Below are 7,819 nucleotides of genomic sequence, written 5' to 3' on the forward strand. Positions count from 1 at the left end.
CAGCAGCCAGGAGAGACCCACTGAGCATGGGGGACTGACATCCACTATTGAAGCTGATCCTGCTCTGTCTCTTCTCTTTGTAAGTAAAGCATTGTCCCATCCAATGCTTGACTGCATTTTTTCTTGGTGACTCCGATACCAAGATGCAATACGCAGAAGTGTTTGGAGTCCTCCTCTGGAATTGGTAACTGGTGCATGGTACTGCAGACATGGTGTCTGCTTGACACCTTGCCATGTGGACACACAAAAATTCTGTCCCTTAGGACTATGGCCAGAGGCCTCTGGTCCAGGCTTAACTCACATTGTCCTCTGTCCCCTTCCCAGGGATGAAATGAGGGGAGACAGCATTGAGCTCCCCTTAGAGTTTGGAAGATGACACTAAATTAGAGAATGAAGGAATGAAGCAGGTTTTGATTTATTCTTTTCCATTGCAACAAACATGTATTAAATGCTTACAATGTATTATGCACGACTCCAGGTGCAAAGGAGACAACGGTGAACAAAAATGGACATAATCCTTGACCTCATGAAGCTTGAATTCCAGAAAAGGAGAGAAAAACTACTGAAAGAATTATTCAACTAAATGTAAATTTAAAACAGGGATAAGACAAAGGGAAATACATGGTCCTGTGAGAATATTTCATAGGAGGGCCTGGCCTGGACACGAAAGGCTGGGGGAGTTCCCTAAAGAAGTGATGGATGAACTGGAAGGAAGGAGGAGCTAACAAGGTAAAGAGAAATTGCTGAGAAGGGGGAGGAAGGACAGGTGGTCCAGGCAGAGAAGTGCACAGGCTTAGGACCATTCAGAGAACTGAAAGAAGACCAGTGTGGGCAGAGTGCACAGGACAATGAGAGGCTGCAGGAAGAAGTCAGACCCTGCTGGGGGTTACAGTTCATGTTAAAGACCTGGAACTTTCCACTGTCAAACCAATGAACTATTTTAAGCAGAAAGGTGACATATTAGACTTGCATTTCAAAAGATTACTCCAGCTGAGGTGTGGAGAATGGATTAGAGGGTGGCAAAAGTATGTGTATGAAGACAAGTGAACAGGTTATTTTGACTTCCAGTTTAAGGTGACAGTTTGAACACAGGTATTTATGTCCACTTCTTCCAGAAATCCTAATAAGATAACAGAAAAGGAACTTTAAAAAGAAGCAAAAACTGACAAGAATGAAGATAATAGGGTAGTAGGCAACAACAATAAAACTTTGCAAGCAGGAAGCAGATGGATAGGTGATCATTTCTTTTGTGAATCCAAGAGGGCTGGATCCTAAATTGACAGTGGGAAAAGCTAAGAAGCAACCTGATATGCACCAAAAAAGTCCTCGAAGGCTTAGGTGAAAACAGAGTTGGTTGAATATCAATTTATAAAGCACTAAAGACATGCACTTAAGACGCCCTCCTGGGGCCAGCCCCATGGCGTAGTAGTTAAGTTCAGCACACTCCACTTTTGCAGCCCAGGTTCACAGATTTGGATCCCTGGTGCAGACCTACATCACTTGTCAGCCATGCTGTGGCAGCAACCCACATATAAAGTGGCGGAAGATTGGCACATATGTTAGCTCAGGGCTAATCTTCCTGAGGCAAAAAAGGAGGAAGACTGGCAACAGATGTTAGCTTAGGACTAATCTTCCTCAGGAAAAAAAAAAAAAGACTGTTTCCTTCCAGTACCAAGAAAACCTATCTCTCCCCCACTATAGCGGAAGATTGAAGGCTTATTATCTGGAGAGAGTATGACTAGAGGACAACAGGTACAGATGAGATCAGCAGTTCTATATATAAAAGAAGGGCATTATGTGAATGATGAAACTGTATGATGAAACTCACACCCTCGTTCTCTGCTAAACCTGGAAGCCAGGCTTAAATACTACAAGGATAAGATTGTTCCTGGGGAATTTGATCAGTATAAAAGGGGAGAAAAAAATAAAAAATTCTGACATGGGGGAATGCCCTATGAAACAGCCCAGGCAAATCACCTTACACATTGTAGCCCAGTAAAAACCCCACCTATCCTTGCAGAGTTTCCAACTAACTTTTCAGTGTGCTCCACTCTAATATGCATATTTTACACAGGTATAATATACATATACATGGATAGCAAAGGGTCATCAGATTTATGAGGAAATCCTCTGATACAAAACATAACTTTGAAGAAACAGAGATTATGCAGGTAAAAGAAAACTTTAAAACACTATCAGTAATGTCCTCAAAGAGGTAAAATATTGCACCCATAAAAGAATACTAGGATGTTAAATAAGATATAGTCCAAAAACAAAAAAGAGTTTTTAGAAATTGAAATAATAACAGTGGAAATGAAAAGTTCAAGGGGAGGTTTGAAAAGGAAAGCTTAGAAAATCTTCGAGAAAGTAGAGCAAAACAAAATAAAAGGGAAAATGGAAAAGATAATATAAGAAAATTAGAGGAAAAGTCTAGAAGTTCTAATAGCTGAAAAATAGGGTATCCAGAAAAAATACCAAAACAGGAGAGGAGATCTTCAAAGGCATAATGAAGGTCCAACAAGTAGTCAACACAAAAGAAGATAATGAAACATCCCCAAACATATAAAACTGTAAAATTAAGAAAAATGAGGACAGGGGCCGGCTCCATGGCCAAATGGTTAAGTTCACACGCTCCACTTCAGCGGCCTGGGGTTTGCCAGTTCAGATCTTGGGTGGGGACCTATGCACCGCTCATCAAGCCATGCTGAGATGGCATCCCACATAGAAGAACTAGAATGACCTACAACTAGGATATACAACTAGGTAGCAGACTTTGGGGAGGAAAAAAAAGAGGAACTTTGGCAACAGATGTTAGCTTAGGGCCAATCTTCAAAAAGAAAAGAAAAAGAAAGAAAGATGAGAACGGAGGGACATCCTAAAGACTTCATAGAATGAAAAACAAATCGCACATTGAAAGATTAACAATCAAAATGCCAGCAGATTTTTCAACAGCAATGTTAGAAACCTAAAGAAAAAGGAGCAGTGCCTTCAAAATTATGAGGGGAAATTATTTCCAAACTAGAATTCCATAAGTAAGAGTGAGGGAAGACTTTCAGATATGCAAAGTCTCAAAAATTTACATCTTATGCACCATTTCTCAGGCAGCTGCTGAAGTAATGTGCTCTACCCAAATAAGGAAGTAAAGCAAGAAAGAGGATATGCAATCCACTAAACTTGAGATCACTCTTTAATATCACTCCCTTTCCCTCTTCCAGGTTAATATTGTATATTCTCTTCATTCTTGATTTACTCCCTTGAGGAGAGACCGCATAACACAGTGGTTAGGAACATAGATGCCTGAAGCAACAAAAGCAAAAACAAACAAGTGGAACTACATCAAACTAAAAAGCTTATGCACAGCAAAGGAAACCATCAACAAAGTGAAAAGGCAACCTACTGAATGGGAGAAAATATTTGCAAATCATATATCTGACAAGGGGTTAATATCCAAAATATACAAACAACTCACACAACTCAATAGCAAAAAAACAAACAATCTGATTGAGAAATGGGCAGAAGATCTGAACAGACATTTTTCCAAAGAAGACATACAGATAGCCAGCAGGTACGTGAAAAGATGCTCAACATCCTCCTCTGGCAGGAGTAGGCAGGGGACAGGTGAAGGGGTCAAAAGGTACAAACATCCAGTCCCCAAATAAATGTCATGGGGATGTAATGCACAGCATGGTGACTATAGTTAATAATACTGTATTGCATATTTGAAAGTCGCTAAGAGAATAGATCTTAAAAGTCTCACCACAAGAAAAACATTTTGTAACTGTATCATGACAGATGTTAAGTAAACTTATGGTTGGTGATCATTTTGCAGTATATATAAATGTGGTGTCATTATATTGTACACTTGAAACTAATATAATGTTATATGTCAATTATACTCAATAAAAAAGAATAAAAATATTTTCCTTGAAAAAAAAAAACGTAGTTGCCTGGATCCTAATACCAGTTCTTATTGGCGCTCTCTCTGCCTAAATTTCCTCATCTATAAATTGAGGATAACAGAATCTACTTCAAAGGGCTATGATGAGGATTAAAAGCACTTGGAAGATGGGGCCAGCCCCATGGCCGAGTGGTTAAGTTCACGCACTCTACTTTGGCAGCCCAGGGTTTCACTGATTCGGATCCTGGGTGCAGACCTAGCAGTGCTGACCAAGCCATGCTGAGGCAGCAGCCCACATAGCACAACTAGAAGGACTTACAACTACAATGTACAACTGCGTACTGGGAGGATGTGGGGAGAAGAAGAAGAAAAAGATTGGCAACAGATGTTCGCTCAGGTGCCAATCTTTAAAAAAAGAAAAGCACTTGGAGGAGAACCTGGCACCTAGTAAATGTGCTAACTATATTGAAAAGAGATTAATAGCTCTGAGGAAGAATTTAGGAATTAATTAATGACAGCACATAATAACTAAAGACACAAAGAAGATACTTATTCACATAAGCAAAAGATACAAATTGTAGTATGGTACATGATGCAATTGTGAATAGCATTTAAGTAGTCATAGTAATATAAAGTGATTAATACTCTGAAATTTTTAAATAAATATATTAGGAAGATGAAAAAGTTTGGAAAATGTGGTAGAAAGCAATCTGCATCTTCCATAGCAGGCAGTCAACTGATAATGCCTAAAATTGAAAAATTAAGTTGTAAAATAGGTCATTGTAGTAATTCATATGGGAGAAGATAGCATTTTAGTGGTAGCAATGGTAGAGGTTAAGAAAAATAAAAGAATTCAAGGGATATTTGGGAGATAAATTCAAGAGATATTTAGAAGATAAAAATCAAGAAGTCTTGCTAATAGACTGAAATGGGAAGGTCAAGGAAAGGAAAGCATTGAAAGTGGCTCCTAGATTTTTGGCTTATGTTACAGGTTGGATGATGTTGCCGTTAACTGAGAGAGAGGTCACTGGCAGAGGACAAGGTTGGGGGCAGGGGAAGGGATGGAGATCATAAATTGTTTCTGGACACCTTGAATTAAAGATGCTTTATTCCACCCAAATGGAGTTTTGAAGCAAACAGTAGAAATACTGGTTCAGAGCACAGAAGAGATACTTGGCCTGGATATATATAAATATGTGAGTCATCTGCAAAAAGTGGTCATTGACGTCAGGGACATGGTTGATATCACCTGGGAGAGAAACCAAAGAATAAGAAGAGAGAAAAATCTAGACTGACCCTCAGGAACTCCATATTTAATAGCCAAGTAAAGGTGGCTGAGCCTACAAAGGGCAGAGAGCAGGAATAACCGGAAAGTTTATTTTAGGAATAACCTGGAGGAAAACCAATAGAGTCTTCCATCATGGAAGCCAAGTTCAGTTTGGAACATAGTGAATGCGATGCAGCAGTTGTTTATATCTAGGAGGCATTGGCACTAAGAGTCTGGAGTTTGGGGAAGAGTGCATGGCTCACCATACAAAGTGCCCCAACTGTAAGATTCTGACCTCACTAATTCCCCTTTCTGGCCACAATCTCTGCTTCTGCACTTTGAATTTGTTCTTCAAGTTCTTTGTAATATTTTAATTAATTAATCCCCTCATGGGCTAACTTGCCTTTCCCTTTTCTTTTCTGAGGAATATTCACCCTGAGCTAACATCCACTGCCAATCTTCCATTTTTTGTCTGTGAGCCGCCACCACAGCATGGCCACTGGCAGATGAGTGGTGTAGGTCTGCTCCTGGGAACCAAACCAGCCACCAAAGCTGAGAGCACTTACTGTAACCACTAGGACACTGGGGCTGGCCCAATCCCTTTTTAAAAAATTAATGTTCAGGAAAGCACATCTACAGATTCCAGAGCAGCAGTAAAGAATCAGGGTTAAGAGTATGGGCTCTGGTATCAAATTGCCAGGGTCAGAATCATGATCTGAGTGTGACCTTAGGAAGTCATACATGCCTTCTAAGTCTTGGTTTTCTCATCTGTAAAGTAAAAGTGATGATAATGGTCCCAATTTTATCAAATGAGATATTTCAGTGACTGACACATGGAAAGCAAGCAATTAATATCAATTATTATCCATGGCCCTAACTCCTACCAACATATTAGATAATTGCTATAGCTTTAATTTCTACCTTTAATTTTTTTTCTTTATTCAGTAAGAGGCTTTTATCGGCCTCAGGTATTTCCTATCTTCCTGTAATGTCACAATCCACCCAGCCAACCAAATTAGAAACTGGGAGGGATCCTTGTCTCTGCTTCTTTACATCCTCTGTCCAAGTCATAAAATTCTCATGATTCTTCCTTCTAAACAGTTGTTTCATCCATCCTCTCCTGCCTCTCCCTTCTTCCATTGCCCTAATTTAGACCCTAGACTTCTGCTTTAGCTTCCCAAGTGATCTCTATCTCTAGAGGTTTCCATATACCTCTTTTCCAAGATATTTTCTAAAATTCAAACCTGATCATGTTATTCCCTAACTTAGAGTCTTAACAAGCTTGAAAACATCGTAGACAAATATAGGCATTCAAGAGCCTTCATTTTATTTTTTTTTTTTGAGGAAGTTTAGCCCTGAACTAACATCTGTGCCCATCTTCCTCTATTTTATATGTGGGATGACTGCCACAGCATGGCATGATAAGCTGTGTGTAGGTCTGCGCCCAGGATCCAAACTGGCAAATCCCAGGCTGCTGAAGCAGAGCCCACGAACTGAAACAGTACGCCACCTTGCCGGCCCCAAGAGCCTTCATTTTTATTCCTTCCTACTTCTCCAACCTCATCTCCTGCCACTGGCCACTCACCCTACACCTCAGGGATACAGGGATACATACCATTCCCCAGTGTGCCTGCTCACTCTGGTCCCTCTTATCCCTCTGCCTGTCCTGTCCTACAATATCTCCTTCTCTGTGACTTTCCATTCCCTAAGGCATGGTTAATCCCATCTTCCAATTCTACAGTCTCAATTAGAGTAGTTATCTGAACGTATTTTAATGGGTTGTTTCCATGTCTATTTCTCTACTAGATTATGAGACCCCAGAGGAAAAGCACCATGATAGCTCTTGTCCCTAACAAGTGTCTACTCATACATGTGCTCAATAAATGTTTGAAAAATTACTGAACTCCCTGCCAAAGATGAGCTACCTTCTTACTTCTCGCCTACGGCTCTCTTTCCTAATGATTATGCCTGTCTTAACTCAGCTTGGAGATTCAAAACACAATAGTCTTTGGAACACTCCAGATCATTCCCATTTCTAGTTCCAACCTCTTCATCAAGCACTAGACCTCTACCTCTATTTCTGCTGTACCTCTCTACCTAAGTAGGTAACTCGCTCAACATAACCAAACTACACTCATCTTCTCCACAAACTGTTCACCTTGACCCTAGAAATTTCCTGGCCCATCCCCTATCTGCACCTGCTCCAACATGCTCTAGCCTTGCAGCCAAGATCTAGACTTGCTGCCAATTTTCATCTCTAAATGATTTCCCTTCCAATTATTCACTCTGCCTTTTCAAAATATTTCCTACTTTTACCCATGTTCTTTACTTGAGAAACTGATTTTCTTCAGTTTCTCTGCTCCCTAGCCCAGGATTTCTTTATGGCTTCACTCATCTTCCTCTTTCCTTCCAATCTGAGAAAGAATGACTCTCTTCCCCTGAGATTGTCCTTCTCTCACTCTTATATCCAAGTTCTTGACCCCTTCCCAGGAGCTCAAGAGAGAGTCAATTATTCCTCTCTTTATTTTGAACCTCTCTTTTACTACTCCTTCCCTTTCCACTTACATTCTCCTTATCCTAAAAAAAAAGTAAAAATTCTTTTAGCTCAGTCGCTTCTTTTGACTTCCTTTCAATGCAAAGTTCCTCAAAATAGC

This window comes from Equus asinus, chromosome 12 (assembly GCF_041296235.1).
Source record: "Equus asinus isolate D_3611 breed Donkey chromosome 12, EquAss-T2T_v2, whole genome shotgun sequence".
Taxonomy (NCBI): Eukaryota; Metazoa; Chordata; class Mammalia; order Perissodactyla; family Equidae; genus Equus; species Equus asinus.